The 19,119-nt window shown below is 40.5% G+C and overlaps 1 protein-coding gene across 9 annotated transcripts in view; it reads right to left on the bottom strand.

Moving 5' to 3' along the window:
* The window catches only part of ENOX2 (ecto-NOX disulfide-thiol exchanger 2), a 286,573-nt gene that overhangs the window by 76,839 nt on the left and 190,615 nt on the right, over positions 1–19,119 (bottom strand). Inside the window, exon 1 of one of the 9 annotated variants that reach the window (XM_040468178.1) lies at positions 2,701–2,863. The exons of the other annotated variants lie outside the window; for them this stretch is intronic. The gene's annotated coding sequence lies outside the window, so the exon portion shown is untranslated. Of the gene's footprint in view, positions 1–2,700; positions 2,864–19,119 lie in introns of those variants that run through there. 9 annotated transcript variants of the gene reach the window in all.

Genomic DNA, 19,119 nt, shown 5'->3' with positions numbered 1-19,119 from the left:
GGCTGTACCTGAATCTTTAAGTGAGATTATGGCAGGGCTTCAGGATCCATTCTGAATATTAATTCAAGAACATGTTAAATCCATGCACTATTTGGTGGTACCAGGGGTGAAAAATCCATGTTTCCCTGCCCTTTGAGGGGCTCACAGACTAGTGGGAGAGACAGACAAACTATTGCATAGTTTGATACTGGTTAAACAGAGATATGAAGGGGAGGCAGTTACTCTACTAGGAGGAGAGGTGGTGGTAGAGAGGGAGCAGAAGCATTGAGAAAGTGATGTTAAGATGCAGAAGTGACTTTGAAGTAGCTTTTGAAGGATAAACCAATTATGATGATACTGTGGATATCTTTTTTTTTAATATGAAATTTATTGTCAAATTGGTTTCCATACAACACCCAGTGCTCATCCCAACAGGTGCACTCCTCGATACCCATCACCCACCCTCCCCTCCCTCCCACCCCCCCATCAACCCTCAGTTTGTTCTCAGTTTTTAAGAGTCTCTTATGCTTTGGCTCTCTACCTCTACTATCTTAAAAGGTGTAGGAGATAAGGCTGTATTTGTGCTAAGTCTAAAACCTAGAACAGAAATTGTCCTTGTTGGGGGGGGGGGCGATGGGCATGGGTGGAGAATATTTTCCATATCAGTTTACTTATTCCTCTCTCCTAAAAGTACAATATTAAAAAACTGGAGTCATTTTGTATTCTCCAGTTGGTTGGACTCTGGGAGGATGAGTATTAGACTATATTTTTAACTTGCTTTGTAAGACACTAACTACAAGGCCATGGTCTAAGTCAGAGGGGTGGGACACTGGCCATGACCCCTATAAACAAGTCAAGTGTTAAATCCTACTGATAATGGGAACTTTGGTTTGAGAATTGGCTGCCTCAGCAGAGTCATCTTCAAATATTAAGGCCAATGCTATATATACACATACAGCCACAGGAGGCAGTGACTAATGGCTCTGCCTTATGCCAGCAGCCCTGGCCCCTTTCTAGCTTCTTTACCTCAACAAGCAGCCTAACTCAAGTTTTTAAACTCCACCTCAATTTAACAAATAATCAGAAAACAATAGCTTGTACCATACAGAACTTCACACTGCCCCCACCCCACACTTCATGTTTCAAAGTAATTGATTTTTTTTTCAAAATTGCAACACACTTTCACCAACCCCCATCAGGCCTTTGGCCAGACCAAGCATGATAAACTCTTAACCCTTAAGGCTGTGTGACCCTGAATAAAGGAAATATAGGGTTATAACCATTAAGATCATGGTTTTGGACTGGATCTCATCCTGGCCTTCTACTTACTAGCTGTGTGATGCTAGGAAGATGACTTAATGTCTCTGGTTTTCATTTTCCACATCTGAAACATGAGGATAGTAATAGTACCTATCTCATAGGGCTGTGGTAAGGGTTAAAGAAGAAAATATATGAAAAGAAGTCCATTGCAGTGGCTATCTCAGTAAGTGGTAGTGAAATACTAGTAATTATTGTGAATATAGTAACAATAGTGGGCATTACCTCTGATATCTTATAGACAACAGGGGTCATTTGTGGTTGGAAAAAAAGGGGGAGTATTATAATCCCTTCAGTTGTGAAAAGGACAGGAAAATACCAGTACAGGAATTAGCCACTTCTGGGTATGTATTTACACAGAAAAGAACAATATGGCTTCTTTCTAACCAGTTCTTTACCAAGAGCACTGCCAGAAAGAACAGTAGGACTAATCTATATGCTTCTCATCTGCTACATTTTTGAAAAGTGGTACCGTTAATAAAATCCTCAAAATATTTTCCAACATTACCCTCCTCCTCCACTGTATATACCCCAAACTCATCAGACCTGCTTCCAAAATCCATTTGCTTTTTTCCCCAAAACCATGGATGGCATTTACATCCATGTTCTCACTTGTGGTCACCCCATCTGTGGTGGAAGAGGGCCAGCATTACTTAGTATCACTTTTTCATTTCCATCATGAGGATGGGAGGCAATGGGGTAGGCAGGAGAGCTTGCTTTTCATGGCCATCCTTCCAATAAGACAAAGGGAGTTATTTATGGCCATAAGCTGTGATCTCTGACAGCTGGGCAGAGGGCACCCACTGTATCAGCCTGCTCCAGGGACAATCCATATGTAAGTGTGTTGGTCGTCAGTTTGTGATTCTGGGACAATATTAATAATAGTGCCTTTCCTGGAATCTATCTTACATATGATATATTTTTCCTCTTTTAATTAAATAGTTCTCCTAACTATTTTAATACACCAATAGTAGTCCAGATAGCAAACGTGCATGAGTTATTGGCTTTCCTTCCTTTTATCCATTTCTGCTGTAACTTAAATTTTCTTCCTGAGTGAATCTCTAGGCAACTAGTGACATCACCTTTAATCCATTTGTGTTTGTTTTTTTAATTGGCATTAACAGGGAGGGGGCATAAGCTGCTAAAAAATAAAAGATATATAGGTTGGTGATGATCTCCAGAGCAAATCTTACAGGGATTGGTAGAGCAAATTTGATTTGAAAATGATTACAGAGGGTGAATTCCCTGTAAATAATGAATTGGAAAGAAAATCAGGCTGGGAGTATTTGCTTATCCACTTATTTCCACATGGAAGAAAAGCCGTAATTCCTGTCAGCCTGTGCTTACAGCTTGCCTAGATTGGTCAGAGAGAAACCAACCAGTGACAAAAATATACAAGCTCACCTGTTCACTGCATTTTCTGTCAGGTCCAACACCAAGGAAAGCCAAAAGATAAGAAGTCTTTGGGTAACAATCCATAAATCTGTGGCTACGGTTCAAGCACTTAACTTCAAATTTCCAAATATCCGTGCCACTGTTCTTTCTCCTCCCAGAAGCTGGAAATTCACTGTCAGGAAGGAGAGAGGAGGGGCAAGGCAGCCGAAATGCCCAAAGACCCTGGGAAAATTGTGGGAAAGCATGCCCTCCCCACACATAATTCTTCTTGAAAAACTAACTGTTATGTCACTGGGAGACACTGTCAGAGCAAAATGGTTACTTTTTTTAAAATTAAAGTGCAACTAGCTTTCAAGAGTGGCTACCTTCCTTAAAAATGAAGCTAATTTCTGTATATCAAATCCATTTGTCCACTGACTCACACTATCTTTTTCTAATTTTTTAAATTGAATATTGAGTAGGTAGGTACAAAGGGGAATTTATAAGAGACAAATGTAGAGTCTAAAAAAATGGTGCAATGAAAACTGTGTACCCAACATGTGGTTTAAAAAACAATATAATTATAACTTTTAAAGACCTCACATGCCCCTCCCAATTCTTTCCATCTCCCCTCAGAGGCAAGCGCTATTCTGAAGTTTGTGTTGATCACTACTTGTGTATCCTTACAGTACTGCTACCTATGACGATGCTACCTCTTCTTTTATCTGAATTTCTAAAGGATTCTCCAGTTGCTGGGAGCTTTAATTTGTGCTGTTCTCTTTCACATTTCTCCCCTTTCCTTTGTTTCTCTGTCCGCCCGGTGCAGCTTGTCTAGTAGTCTGTGATCTATGAACAAACAGGAGTGTTAAAGATATCATTTAATTGTGAACCCATATGGAAACACAGTAATTCTTTTTGCAGTATGGCTACTTTCCTTTTTTCTTTTTTTTTAATTTTTAAAAAAATTGTTAATGTTTATTTTTTATTTTTAAGAGAGAGATAGAGTGCGAGGGGTGGGGGCAGGGAGACACAGAATCTGAAACAGGTTCCAGGCTCTGAGCTGTCAGCACAGAGCCCGATGCGGGGCTTGAACTCACGAACCACGAGATCATGACCTGAGGTGAAGTCGGACACTTAAGCGACTAAGCCACCCAGGTGCCCCATCCTTTTGTTTTTCAAGCAGATCACTGCATGGACCTTGATTTGTTTACCCGGAGGTTTGGGGACACGGAGGTGGCAGTGGGCTAAAGAGCAGAGTGACAGGAGTGTATGTATTGCCTAGCATGGGTATTTCAGGGTTCTGGAGTCAGAAGACTATGCTATTTACTGGCTGTGTGACTTCACGCAAGTTACTTACTCTGAGCTTTGGTTCCCTCTTCACAAAAATGCAGACAACTATATAAAATTGATCTTACAGAGTTGGTGAGATGGTTAGACAAGAGATATTAATTCTAAAAGTGTTTTTCAAGCTGTAATATACTGTAAATGTTAGTTGTTAATGATGCAGCTATTCTGCTGCTGTTGTTGATGCCATAATATAAATTCTGTCAAAGTCAAGGTAAAGGACTAGATATGAATTTTCTAAATCTGTAGCTAATCCACAGATATACCCTTGCCAGCTATCTGGCAAAGCTGGCACAGTGAAAACAAAATTAAATTTTCTTTTCTAACTCTCTATTACCGGTCTACATGGAAACTTTCCACCTTCAAACATCTTCCTCAAATCCCACTGTACCTGCCCAATCTGCGTGTGTGGGAGTTGTGTTTGCTCGGCTTACGTCAGTGTTGGAGCCTAGGGCAGAAAGTAGTCACACATTACAGGCATCTAACATTTTCTCTTCTTAGTCATTTCTCATAGGACGGTTCTGGCTGGTAACTCAAACAGAAATGTATGCAAGATGTGCTCATCACGTGATCAGTTTGTGCCTAAGGAACCTTCTGAAGGTCCTGACTTTTGCCTGTGTGATATTAACATAACCATTTGCATGTCATTTCCATTTTGTTTTTAAAAGGGTTTCTCCTTGAAGATCTGTGAGAATGAGAGTAAGCAGTGAAAAGCCACGTTTCCGTTCTGCAAACGATATAATCAAATCTGTAAATGGGCAAAAATACACACAAGAGACGTTCCATAAAACTGCTGGCAATTATTTCAGCGAACAGACGAAAGTTTCGCATGATTCCCCACAGCTGCCGCAGGTGTTGAAGGAAGACGTTCAAGCAACACAGGGGGAATATCGATTATCTTTTTGAATATGGAGCTAGGCTATCTGCTTGGGTGCCCAGGAGGGGGTGAGGGAAGAAGGGTGTTGGTAATGTTCCCACACGTTTCCCAGCCTTGAGGCTGGACAGCCACATGCCCATCTGCTGCTAAGAAAAAAAACTATAGACAGAGCTTAAGTACATGGGACAGACAGTTTGACCTCTGAGGTTGCAAGGCTCTTGCCCTCCGCCTAACAGCTGACGCCTGGAACAAGCAGGCCAGCCCCTCATGGCCCTTGCAGGGACTAACAGGAGGGATCCAGCTGAGGGACGGCTGCAGCTATGGCAACAAATGCCCAGGAATGAGTTAACACCAGCCAAAGGGGTTAATGAGAGAGGCAAGAGCTTTTATACAAATGCATTAGGGAAAGAAGATACAGTGGGAATGAGGTCCATTAATAAAGCTGAGTGATAAAATCCACCACCATCCTTAAATTGGACTTTGTTTCTTAAACTGCTTTTCCAAATCAGTCTCCTGTGTTCCAGCTGTTCATTGAGATACTAAGCTTATTTAAAGAATAAAAATAATACAATATACAGTGTAAAAGGAGAAAATCAGAGAGGCAAAAGGGTATAAAATTAGACTTGCAAACAAAGGAAGGAAGAAAAACAGGAGATGTGTACAACTATGTTCTGAATGTGTTCAAACAGCTTGTTATTACTAACAATCGCCACCTGACAATAAATTACCCCCCCCACATGTGGATTACAAGTTGCATTATTATGATGCATTAGAATCAATCTGAGTACTAACGATAATGGGTGGTTGGGTGGCTAAACATGGCCCCCAATTACTGCTGAGTGCCCTCTCCTTTTGTGGCTACACAACAACTGTCATCAATATTCTCTCATAGAGAATGTTTTCTTATCAGCATTATGTCCTCAAAACATCCCTGGAAGGCAGGTGGATATTGATGGGCTTTTTTGAAGAAAACAGGGAGGCATGGAGAGGTTAAGTGAAAATTAGCAGAGGTGGTACCACCATTCCATAACAGAAGTTGGGCAGCCAAGGTATACAAGCAAAGGGCTTTGGGCTGCTCTTTTGATGACAACAGCACCTACTGAATGCAGTGGATCAGTTTGTAGTCACTTTCTCAGCTGCAGTGAAAAGCATAGAATCCTTAAGCCACTACAGTTAGAATATCTGGTTGTAGTACAGAGCACAGAACCACAGAAAACCTTTTTTAACTTTAGTAGATTACAATACAACCTCAGAGTTAAAAAAGAGTATACTTGAATTCAGAAACTAGTATAATCCATTTGGATGGTATTTCTTAGTTGTACGAATGAATGAACGAAGGTACTTCTTGAGCCCTTCTTATGGTTTTTGTTAGTGGCTGAAAAACATACAAGAGAAGTAAAAGACTGTTACTCTCTCAGAGAGTGTATGATCTAGTTGAGGGTGGAGGTGAGCAGATTCACACACAATATGAAGACCAAGCAAAACTCATAAAAAGCCTAAGTATAAAGTGACAATCCTGCTTGTCCTACTCATTAGAGGAAAAGAATGAGAAAACCTGAAAGGTAGGATGTTGGTACATTCCTACATGAATGTTACTAGAAGAACTTAAGCTGACAAGTGCATTAGACACTTCTATCAACAGTGAATGTACTCACAAGAGGGGTGGCCAAAGGAGATGAACAGGAGAGAGCATGAGGTAAATTAGATGAGGTTCAAGGGAACCAGGATGAAGGTGTCTGCCGTTATTTTAATATGATCATGTCATTTTGAAAAAATGTTTATTTTTGAGAGAGAGAGGGCAAGCAGTGGAGGGGCGGAGAGAGGAGGACAGAGGATCCAAAGCCGGCTCCAAGCTGACAGCAGAGAGCCCAATGCAGGGCTCGATCCCATGACCAGTGAGATCATGACCTGAGCCAAAGTTGGATGCTTAACCGACTGAGCTACCCAGGCACCCTGATCATGTCAATTTTGAACCAAACTGCACTGATAGGGCTTACTTCCTTGGGGACAGTGCTACTCAGGCAAGTACATCTGGTTGGCAATGTCTGTATGTACAGCTAAGAGCTAGAGGGCAGATAATTTGAGATGGAGTATTCTGGTGAGCACATGGAAGGTAGACCGTCTGTGTTGTGGGCCACTCTTCTTATTTTAGCTGTTAGGCATATGAAGTGTCCAAGTTTTTAGAAATGTATTAGAAAAGTGTTTTAGAAATGAAGGTGTCTGACTTGTGTGCTTGTGCAGGTAAAGCGTTAGCCCACTCATAGGGTTTCTGCAAAGAGAGATTGAATTTTCCTGACAAAAAGCATTTTGGATCTGTTTTAGTGACTTAGCTGGTATTCAACAGCATTCAAAATGATGCCTTCCTGAGCCACTTCACTTTGCATTTTCCTGTGCTCCACAGTCTCAGCCTACATACCTCACCTTGCTTTGTCTTACAAATACAACTGACTGTAGGAGACTTGGGCAGAAGCTGCCGATTGTTCTAGAAAACTCAACCGCTGAATATGCACATTATGCTGTACACAGTGGTCAGCAGTGTGACTGTCACATGTGAAAGCTGAACATCGTAAGAAGCAACAGGTTAAAGAGCTTCTCTACATCTACTTGTGAATTTCTCATTGAGGAAAATTAAATTCAGAATTGCAACCAGACTATATCTCCCTCTATAGGACCTATCGTCTACCACTACTATCTCTTTGTAGGAAATTTGAAGTAGACCACAATTATGCCCAAAGGAAGTATCATGCTATAAGAAGTTTGTGACTCCAGCCCCTATAGCTTCAAGGTATTATAGTTCTGACAATAGACTGGATGCAACTTTATAGCCTCAGAGCCAATCTTTGGATTTTTCCAGGAATATAAATGGCAAGTTATTACATGAATGTTACTTGTAGAACTCAAAATGACAAGTATATTAGACACATACATCAGGAGTGCATGAACTCACAACAGGGCTGGCCAAAGGAGGTGAGCTGGAAAGAGAGAGCCCATGGTAAATTAGGAAGACAGATGAACGTTAAAGGGAACCAGGATGGAGGTGTCTGCCATTATCTGAATACAATTATCTCTTTTTTGGGCCAAACTCCTCTGATAGGTCCTGCTTCCCCAGGGGCAACACTTCCCGGGCAAGAAGCTTAGAAGTCATTTAGGAAGAAATATTTCTTTCCTCTGACATGAGCAGCTAGGTGGAAAAGATGAGCATACATTTGCTTTGGGAACAAGAGGTGCTGAGGTTAGTGCCCATCACCTCCTAGAGATGATGATGTATTGTATATACACATAAAATCACTAAAGCTGCTTGCTATTTCCAGTGGGGTCAGAGTATACAGTCTTTTACTCCAAGTGTCTGTTTTTCAATCTGGCTATATCTTGAAATCTGTTTTGAATACAGCTCAGACAGGAAGGTTTGGGTCAAGCATGCAGTGACTAACCTTCAAGCAAAACAGAATGCCAGGATAGCTGCCTGACCTTTGTAGTAAAATTAATCTGATGCTTACACTCTAACCTAGAGTCCATAGACTTTATTCATGTGACAGAGTCACAAGACAATTTAGCAGGGATTATTAAATTCCACTTAAGCTCATCAGAGGGGAGAACTGAGGTTGATACATTTCAGGACACCAACGAATTGGCCAAACCATGTGGGAAAAGACAGGCAGATTGACTTCTAGGAATAAAGTGAAAGAGGCTACACTTGGTGCACAGTAGGCACTCAGTGAGAACTGATTCCGTGAATGAGGCAAAAGAGTAAGACAAACATCATGTCTGACATGAGGCTCTCTCTGAAGAGAGCCCATTCCCTACCACACACAGATGCAACTTCAATCCTTTCGAGTTTATCATACAGGGAAGCCATTTGGCAAGTGCCAGAGATCCCAGGGTAAGGCTGGAAGGTGAGTGGGTTTGCAGATGGTACGAGACATGCCATGTTTCCACATTCCCCTTCCCATTCCAGCTCATGGTAGAAAGTTTGGGGCAGGAGATTGCTAATCAGAAATGAAGAAAGCCAGGGGCTCCTGGGTGGCTCAGTTGGTTAAGCATGTGACTTCAGCTCAGGTCATGATCTTCTGGTCCGTGAGTTTGAGCCCCACATCACGCTCTATGCTGGCAGCTCAGAGCCTGGAGTCTGCTTCGGATTCTGTGTTTCCCTCTCTTTCTGCCCCTCCCCTACTTGTACTCTGTCTCTCAAAAATAAAAAATTAAAAAAAAAAAAAAGAAATGAAGAAAGCCAAATAGATACCAACAAATTACAAAGAATGCATCTTACCCAAGAGGGCTAAGAGAACCTCAAACAGGAAAACAATGTGAGGTTTCCAGAGGGCCACTGCAACAGTAGTACCAACCCCAGCATTACCCAGGAGGAATCAGTGTTCCAGTTGCTGCACTTTAACAAGTGTGTTATATATAAAGGCCTAAGATTGTTCGCAGTGGGAAATCGTGGTTGGTTTTATTTAGGCAATATAATAATGTAACTTCCTGAATCTGATGCTCTTTATTTGAACATTCATCATAATGATTCATCTCTGCTCTTCTTTCTTTGCCAATGATGTTTGCATTCTATTAGCAAATATAATTTCATAGAAGATGATAAGTGAATCAAAATTATCCAATATGTTTCCATCATGGGAACAGAAGGAATCCTTCAATGCTCTGTTTTGCATCATTCTACTGATTTCAATAAGTTTTTTAATAGATATTACTCATCATCACAGAGTCAGTACTAATATAATATTACAGAGATAATCTGATTTTGTCTAAGTGAACCCCCTTATTTTGTTTCACAGGAACTGAACATTTTCTAGTCTGGGGGTTCCACAGAAAGTATGCTGACTTTATACCTAAGAGACATTTAGCACTCATGTGATTCTCTAAATGCCTGTTAGCATTTTACCTTGTATGAATAGTTAACTGGGTGCCTGCAATATTTCCACTGCAGGATTTAAGAACTTTTGGGGCAGGAATGGTACCTCATATACTGTTAACTTACCCCTAGGATATGGCATAGTGAATGAAGAAATAGCCAGTATAGTGCTATATCAGATTTTACCTACTTTAATCTGCTGAGAGCATTGGATTGCCTGACAATAATGGTGGCTCACAGGACTTGTTGGTTATGTTTTTGAACAGAAATGCTTTCCGTAACTTTTCTAAAAATGCTCCCCAAGTTAGGGGCGCCTGGGTGGCGCAGTCGGTTAAGCGTCCGACTTCAGCCAGGTCACGATCTCGCGGTCCGTGAGTTCGAGCCCCGCGTCAGGCTCTGGGCTGATGGCTCAGAGCCTGGAGCCTGTTTCCGATTCTGTGTCTCCCTCTCTCTCTGCCCCTCCCCCATTCATGCTCTGTCTCTCTCTGTCGCAAAAATAAATAAACGTTGAAAAAAAAATTAAAAAAAAATGCTCCCCAAGTTAATCTTGTTAATATTCTCCATATTAATTTTTTTCTTTCACTAACTAAGCTTAGCCTACCTAAGAGCAATAACCTCTACTAGGGATACCCCTGGTAAGCTGGTTAGCTCTGTCTTCCAAAATGATCTCAAGTCATGGGGATAAAATTGGGGAACCAGACAGTATATTCAAAATATTCAAACAGCAGCAAGGCATGAGCTAACAGAACTGGACACTGAACCTTAGCAGTTGAGCAGGATCCAGGAGGCGCCTTGGCTGTGCCAGAGGTCAATCCATTATTGCTAGACAATGGGGAAGCCTGGGGGAATACCAGGAGGATCAGGGTGGCCTGTGTGACAGGTGGTCATTTAGGGGGATCTGGGCAGTGATTATTTATTGGCCAGGGTACCCAGTGATGACTTATGGGGTTCTTGGCAGTAACTATTTACCAACTGGTACCAGAGTTTTATTCACTATTATTAAACTGATATAGCCATTCAGCGTACACTGTCTGAATATCAGCCTGGAGGTAGAGGATCTATTTTTACCCAAACACGCAGCATAAAGAAGCAGATACTCCTACCCACAGCTGCAATCTCCTTAAGTATTGTCTTAATCCTCATGGAAATCTTTATGATCAAAGTTATTCCTTATATTAAGCCCACATGAAAAAATCTTTCCTACAGGAATATTAATCTATCTTCTCTTATTCTGTCTTCCCAGGGTATGAACTGCTAGTCACTTTTTATCTGTTAAACATGTTTTTTGCCTTTAAAAATTTTTTTGAGCCTAAAAAGCAAAACAAATCCTAACATCTATAGCTCTTCCGCCCCCTGCAATAGAAGGTGAGTCAGGTAGGGGTAGCCAAGAAGCAGAGACATATGGTGGGAGACTGAGGAGCTGTCCTTGCTGTCTTCTGCTTCAGTGGAGAAAGCAAAAAAAAAAAAAAAAAAAAAAAAATTAAAACAATGGCAGAGGCTGAAAAATAAAGAACTCTCCTTTCAAACCATTCGAATCAATGTAAACAAATGTGTCATGTTTTTGTGCTCTTTTAAAATCATTTTTATCCTAGGGGTGCCTGAGTGGCTCAGTTGGTTGAATGTTGGACTCTTGATGTCAGCTTAAGTCATGATCCCAGGGTCATGGGATCAAGCCCCATGTTTGGCTCTGCATGGAGCCTGCTCAAGATTCTCTTTCTCTCTTTGCCCCTCTCCTCCACTCCCTCTCTTTCTCTCTCTCTCTCTCTCTGTCTCTCTCTCAAATAAAAAAAAAAAGTTATAAAATCATTTTTATCCTAATCCCATATCCAGGTCTCTGGGTGGTAGATATACTCCCCCTCAACACCCAGTAGCTGCTGGGGTACCTTGTGTCACCCATTCTCACCTGTGTGTGCCTACTCAGCAGAGCTGTGTCACCATGAGCAGCAATTGCCTCTCTGCCAGAAGAGCAGCTGTGTTCCAAGGTCTCCGTTTGGGTAGGCTTGTCTTTGCCAGTTAGTGTTAAGTTTCCTTTGTAGGAATGCTAGTGAAATTGCTCAGAAAGTTAGATAGGACATGTGGGAAATTGGCAAGGTGAGCACTTCCTGTTTCTCTAGAGGTGATGGCCTGCAGCTATACTATCTTTTGAGAGCAAATGCCAGCTGCAAGATTTTTAGGTACAGGCTGGGTAAAAGGGTGAGTCAGAATCACAATTTCTGCCTGGAGGGAATGTCTAAGCAATCATATTGGGCATGAGGTGTTCGGCACACTCTGGTGCTAGAGAGTCAAGCATGAGAGTTTTGCTGAGTAACAGCATCAAATGAGAAAGTAAGAATTCTCACAAATTTATGTTTAAAAAAATTACAGGAGCATCATGTATGCCTTACTTTGTGGGACACCCTTCAGACTGCAAGCTGGACAGACAAAAAAACTTGGGCACATACTACTAAACAGTTTCAAATGGCATGTCGCATACTAGCTCAGAGGCAAAGGACTTGCTACAAGTCTTTATTTGTGAGTTCCAAGGAAATATCCCCTAAACGGTGCCTTTAGTCCTCATCAACTGCAATATAAAGAGATCTCCAGTAAAGCAAAGCCTTATTCCTTGTGTATAAGATTTCCTTGTGAAGCAGAGGTTCCTTGGGTATGATTAATACCTGTGGAATATACACTGCAAATAATGGCTGGGGGCCCATAGCATAGAAGAGCTCTGACAAGCATGCCCAGTGGGAGAGACTGATTGGACAGTCAGACTCCTCCAATTTTCATGCCTACCCCTGCCTCCTACTAAGTTGTGTGAGTTTCAAACACAACGGTTAAGATGTCGTACCCAGGGATTTCACTTATGCAGTAGATCAACCAAATATTTATACATGAGGATAAATGGCTGCTTGTGAAGCACCTAAAGTTTTTTTTCAATAAAGGAGGAGTATGTATATGGCATTTGGTATGTTCTGTGTCAGGGGCATATTGCACTGACATTAGAAAAACGTGCTCTTTTCAAAAAGATTTAGTCTCATTTCCCTTTTCTTCCTACTTTCTCTCTAATGACTGGGAGTAGAATGAGACTTCGATTTTAGGATGATTTAGAGGTCTGGGAGTTGGCTCTTTCTTCCCCTGGTGTGTGACCAACTTCAAAGAAGCAATTGTGTAACTACTAAGGAAATTAGTTCTTTGCCAAGAGATGAAGATCTTTTGTCATAAGCCAGAATAAATAACTAAGCCCTTCCATCTCCATCTCAGGAGGGCCTGTGGGCTAAGAGGAATGTCTGTCGGGTCCCTGCAGTAGGCAGTCATCTGGTCAAGAATGTTGTTCATGCTCCTTCTGCAGGCAGAAGTACTAGATTCGAGAGGCTAGGGTGAGTGTAGGGAACACAAAGGAAATAGGCAGTAAACAAACTAACAGATGTATATAGCACAATGCCCGATGGGGACACACCTCTATTTATAACTACCACTTATTGAGCACCTTCTCTCTGCATATTACTGCACTAGGCAGTTTATATGCATTTTATCCTCATAACAACCTTATGAAGCAGGTATTTTGATTCTCATTTTATGGAGGAGCAAAGTGAGTCTGGAAAGTTTAAGTAGCTTGCTTAAAGACCTCACAACGTAAAAGATGGGCCAAGATTTGAACACACCTTTCTCTCTTTTGACCCTAAGTGTTGGGCATTATATTTGGTACATTGTTTATGCTTAGTCCTCACAACCTTCTTGAGTTGCAGGTATGACTATCTTTATTCACATTTGGTTCACAGAAGTTAAAGACCTTGCCCAAGATCACAGAGACAGTAAGTGGCAGAAGATTCTAATCAAATTCTGATTCCAAAGCCCAGGCTCTTAACCACTGAACTCTACCACCTCTACTGCCATGTGACATATGTCAGACATTTGGTAAATGTTTGTCCCCATTCCAACTGGTACACTGAAGGTAGGTGGAGAACAAAGTGTTGAGGGTAACTTGAATTTAGTAGAGCAGGAGACGTTGAATAGTAGAGCTAGAGCTAGAGCTACCATTTTCCCTGGGGGCTGGTTTTACACAGGATGTGGGGAAGGGTGATTAAAGACATAGGGAGATAGAGGGTAGCTGATTTCTATCCCTTTATTCCCTAATTATAAGAGGATGAGAGACCACTCAGAACATGAGCTGGATCTAGGAGCTATTAGAGACTTACTATTATCTGAGCTGGGTCGATATGCAAGTTATCAACGTATTGCCTCTTACTCCAAATTCACCCTTGTTACTTGCTCTCTGAAAAGGGTTCTGGGCCCTTTAAGTATTTTGCATTTGTCAGTTGATACAGTGTTAAGCTTTGTCAGTAGGGGGTACAAGAGAAACATTTCAGAAGGAAGGGGTTTTTCTTCCTGGTACCAGTGTGCTGGTGTGCTTGCCTTGCAGGCTCCTGCAGTGTAAACACCCACCTTCCCAGGGCCTCACTCTAGCAGCACACACAGCTTCCTCAGCCCCAGGTTTCTGCAGTGCCTGCAGCTTTCCCAGCATGAAGTTCCTGTAGTACATGGTAATCAGCAGCATCAAGCAGCATCTCCCAGTACCCCTTTCTCGGGTGGTTTTATAGTGAAGTGCCTATGCTAAGATCCCTCCGAGTGAGCAGCTTTCCTTGGCACTGTAGAGAATAGATTTCCCAGAAGTTCCACAGGGCATATTTCTATAAAGTTCCAGGAGGCAGAATTCTAGCGAGTTATGTTGGCACAGCACCACAACAATTTCTCTGCTAAATCCAGTGAGCCGCAACTGTATCCTTTACTACGAGATCTGGATCTCAGCCCTGGGGAAGGCATTGCACCTTGGTTGTTCTAACTCAGCAGTGCATATAGTGGCTGCACCTTATCTCTACTATTCCTACATTTTTACAGTTCTTTTTACTTCTTACTAGCCATCTCCTGTTATAGTTAATACTTATATTAAACTTTCTCTGTTCAGATTACTGTGTTGTTTTCTCTTTCCTGATTTTCCCCAGACCAATACAGGTAGCTTCTTCTTCCTAGATCTCAAAGTAAGATGATTCCCAGGGCAAAGGAAGGGACTGAAGGTAAGAAGGGTGGCCTTGTCCCAGAAGCAAGGTCTAAAGGGAAAAGAGCATCTTAATTTTTCAGGAGGCAGTAGATGTCTTCTCTTTCCTGCTTTCCATGAAAGAAAATGAATTAGGACACCATGACCTCTTAGCTGTTGGAATTATTTTAATGAGGAAGAAAGAACCTGCTAGATAGGAAAGGGAAGTGGAGCCTGAAGAGTGTTTGGGTCATGAGACTTAAAGGCTTTATGATCATTCCGAATTCAAACTGTACTTGAAATTCCATAGTTCAGGTGTTCCAAAGAAGTGCGTATCTGTGAAGACAGTCTCAAAATGACTACCCTCTTTACAAAATGATGAATATTGAACTCAAAATCTCTATGATTGCCTACAGAATCCTTCTTTCAAAGTTCAGGTTTGTTTCCTCCATGGCCAGAGATAAAATATTTTCTGTTTTTGACTTGGCTTTCCTGTGAATGCATTTATAGAAATTTCCAGACAGCTTGCAATGTTCTGAATTCTGGAAAAATTTCTGAAACCTCAGGATAGAAGTTAGGTGTTTGGAGTTGTTATGTCAGGATGTTTTTCAAGTGCCACAAGGATAAATGGTTTTTATCAGTGACAGAACATCATCATAATTTTTGTATTACTCATGGATTTGTGCAGCTGAGTTCTTTCTGAATTTCAATAAAGCATTTTCCCAGACACGTGTTGGTAATTAACCACTACCTTTCTAATTTTGTTCTCTTTATGCCTTTATGCTTCCCTGCCCCTCCCACCACCTAAAACTGCAATACTGCCTCCCCAAAACTCAATGAATGCAAAATGGAAGGCAAGCAGTTAAATAGGAGAGAATAAGGAAATGTAAATCTCAAGGTCTGACAATCAACTAAAATGCTCCCTGTATATGATACAAGATCATCTTTGGAGAATTTAGGAAGCACCGACCCAGATCAAATTCAGAGACACTAAAAGCATCATGGTTAATCAGTCAGCCTACTCAATCACTGGGAAATTTCCAGCATACACTTGGAGGCCAAAGTCCCCCTAAACCTTTACTAGCCTTCCCTCTTTCCCTCTATCCTGCACATATATGCACACATATACACATAAAAGGATCACATTGCTAAGAATGGAATGAGAAATGGAGCACTGCCTCAGAGCAGTTTGGTGGTTTATACTGTAGCAGCTGATGGGGACAGGTAGAATAGGTGATATGAGGGGTTTGTTGCTCCAGTTAGAACTTCCTCCTGAAGAGTGAGAAGACCAATGGTAATAAACCGAGAGTTGCTATAAACCAGTAAAGACTTGCCTTCACATTCAAAACAGGAATTAGTCCTCTGTTGCTGTCATTATTATGATTATAGATTAGAGAAGTGGTTTTTAGCCAGGGTGGTTGGATGATCTGACACATGAAGAAGTGGTATTGAGAGGAGGGGTGGCCTAATGCTTAAGATGGGTCCTACGATCAAGACCTGAATTTGACTCCCAGATTTACCACTAACCATAAACAAGGTACTTAACCCCTCTGAATCAGTTTTCTCATTTACAAAATGGAAATAATAGTATGTGCATTACAGAATGTTATGAGGAATGAATAAGGTTTCCAGCAAAGAGTAAAGATTCCATATATGTTAGCTACTATTCTTTCTGTAGTATTATTTACTAAAAATCACACTGTCATAACATCCTCAGTTTCTTTGCTCTCTTTTGCCAGTTTTGGAGGTGTGGATGAAAGTGGTGGTGCTGGGGACATAAAGATGTGACCCCCACAAATATTCAAAATTGACTTTTGATAAAGGCACAAAACAAATTCAATGATTTTCAGCAAATGCTGGACATCTGTAGGGAAAAAAAAAAAAAAAAGAAAAAGAAACTTGCCCTAAGTCATAGATACCTTATACAAAAATTAACTCAAAATGAAACATGGACTTAAATGTTAAATGTAAAACCTTAGAGGAAAAATCAGGGAAAAAAATCTTTGGGATCTAATGCTAAAAAGAGTTCTTGGGCTAGGCTTGACACCATAAGCATGACCCATAAAAGGAAAAATTGATAAATGAGATCTCATCAAAATTAAAAACTATTCATCTGTGAAAGACCTTATTAAGAAGATGAAAAGACAGACTACAAAGTGGGGGAAAATATTTGCAAGCCACATATTTGACAAAGGACTAGTATCTAGAATATATAAAAAACTTTCAAAAGTCAATAGAAAAAAAGACAAATGATTCAATTAGAAATTGGGCAAAAGACATGGAGAGACATTTAACCAAAGAGGATATATAAGTGGCAAATTTTCACATGAAGAGATGTTTAACATCATTAGCTATTGGGGAAATGCAAATTAAATCCACAATAAGAGATCATTACACATCTGTCAGAATGGCTAAAATTTAAAAAGTTATATATTTGTAAACCACATATCCAATAAGGGTAAGTTAATATCAAAATATACAAGGAACTCATACAACTCAATAGTAAAAAACAAATAGCCTAATTAAAAATGGGAAAAAGGTCTAAATAGACATTTTTCCAAGGAATGCAAACAAATGGTGTTTGTACAAACAAATGGTACATTGAAAAGGTGCTCAATATCAGTAATCATTAGGGAAATGCAAATCAAGGCCACAATGAGATATCAGTTTACACCTGTTAGGATGTCTATAATAATAATAATAATAATAATAATAACAAAAATGATGAGGTAATAACTGTTGGCAAGGGTGTGAAGAAAAGGGGACTCTTGTACACCGTTTGTGGCAATGTCAACTGGTACAGACACTATGGGAAACAGTATGGAGGTCTTCAAGAAATTAACAATAGAACTGCCATATTATTCAGCAATCCCACCCCTGGGTATATATCTAAAGTAAATAAAATCATTATCTTGAAGAGATATCTGTATTCTTACATTGACAGCAGCATTATTCACAATAGCCAAGTATGGAAACAACCTAAGTGTCTGTTGACAGATGAATGGATAAAGAAATGTAGTATATATAGACAAAGGAGTATTATACAATCTTTAAAAAGAAGGAAATCTTGTCATTTGCAACAACATGGATGAACATGGAAGATACTATGCTAAGTGAAAGAAGCCAGACAAAGAAAGACAAATACCACCTGGTATCACTTATATGTGGAGTCTAAAATAAAGTCAAACTCATAGAAGCAGAGCAGAAAAGTGGATGCCAGGGGCTACAGGATAGGAGAAATGGGGAAAGGTTGGTAAAAGGGCACAAACGTTCAGTTATAAAATGAATAAGATCTGAGGACCTAATGAATAACATAGCAACTATAGTTGATAACACTACTGTATAATTGAAATTTGCTAAGAGAGTAGGACTTAAATGTCACACACACACACACACACACACACACACACATAAATATATGAGGTAAGGGATGTGTTAACTTGATGGGGTGAATCCTTCCATAGTGTATATCAAATCATCATGTACACTTTAAATATCTTGCAATTTTATTTGTCAACTTTACCTCAGTAAAGCTGGGGAAAAAATGACAACACCAAATACTGGTAAAGATGTAAAGATCTGGACCATTCATACACTATGAATGTGGAAATGTGAAATGGTACAATCACTTTGGAAAAGTTTGGCTGTTTCTTTTAAAAATTAAACATGCAACTACCAAATGACCCAGACATTGCACTCTGTGCATTTATCCCAGAGAAATGAAGATGTACGTTCACATAAAAACATGTACATGAATGTAAATAGTAGCATTATTTATAATAGTAAAAACCTGGAAAAAAACAAGATGTTCTCAACAGGTGAATATTAAACTATGGCACATCCATACAATGGAATACTACACAATTGACTATTGATACACACAATTATCTGAATAAATCTTGAGGGAGTTATGCTGAGTAACATAGACAATCTAGAAAGGTTAAATACTGCAAGATTTTATTTATATAAATGCCAAAGTTACAGAAATGGAGAATATATTAGTGGCTGACATAAGGCAGTAGGGAGGGGGGCAACAGGAGGGATCCTTGTGGTGACTGAACCATTCTGCATCCTGACTACACCAATGACAGTATCTTGGTTGTGCTACTGTACTATAGTTCTGCAGGATGTTACTGGGTAAAAAGTATATGGAAGCTCTCTGATTATTTCAAAAAAGGTTCAACTTTTCAAAAAAGGAAGGGGGGAAAGGTGTGTAAAAACAGAAGAAGCAGAGTAGAGACAGACTCTCCTGTTTCCGATCGAGTTCAGATCTGTGTCCCAGATTATAGCAGGGTTTCCAGCTTGGCAGGCTAATCCAGTGAAGTGCAGACATCTCCCCCCCGCCCCCCCCCCCCC

The sequence above is a fragment of the Herpailurus yagouaroundi genome, unplaced genomic scaffold, assembly GCF_014898765.1.
Source record: "Herpailurus yagouaroundi ecotype Mexico unplaced genomic scaffold, PumYag 67681, whole genome shotgun sequence".
In the NCBI taxonomy this organism is placed as follows: domain Eukaryota; kingdom Metazoa; phylum Chordata; class Mammalia; order Carnivora; family Felidae; genus Herpailurus; species Herpailurus yagouaroundi.
The sequence above is the reverse complement of the archived record's forward strand: the minus strand, read 5'-3'. Positions and strand labels throughout refer to the sequence as shown.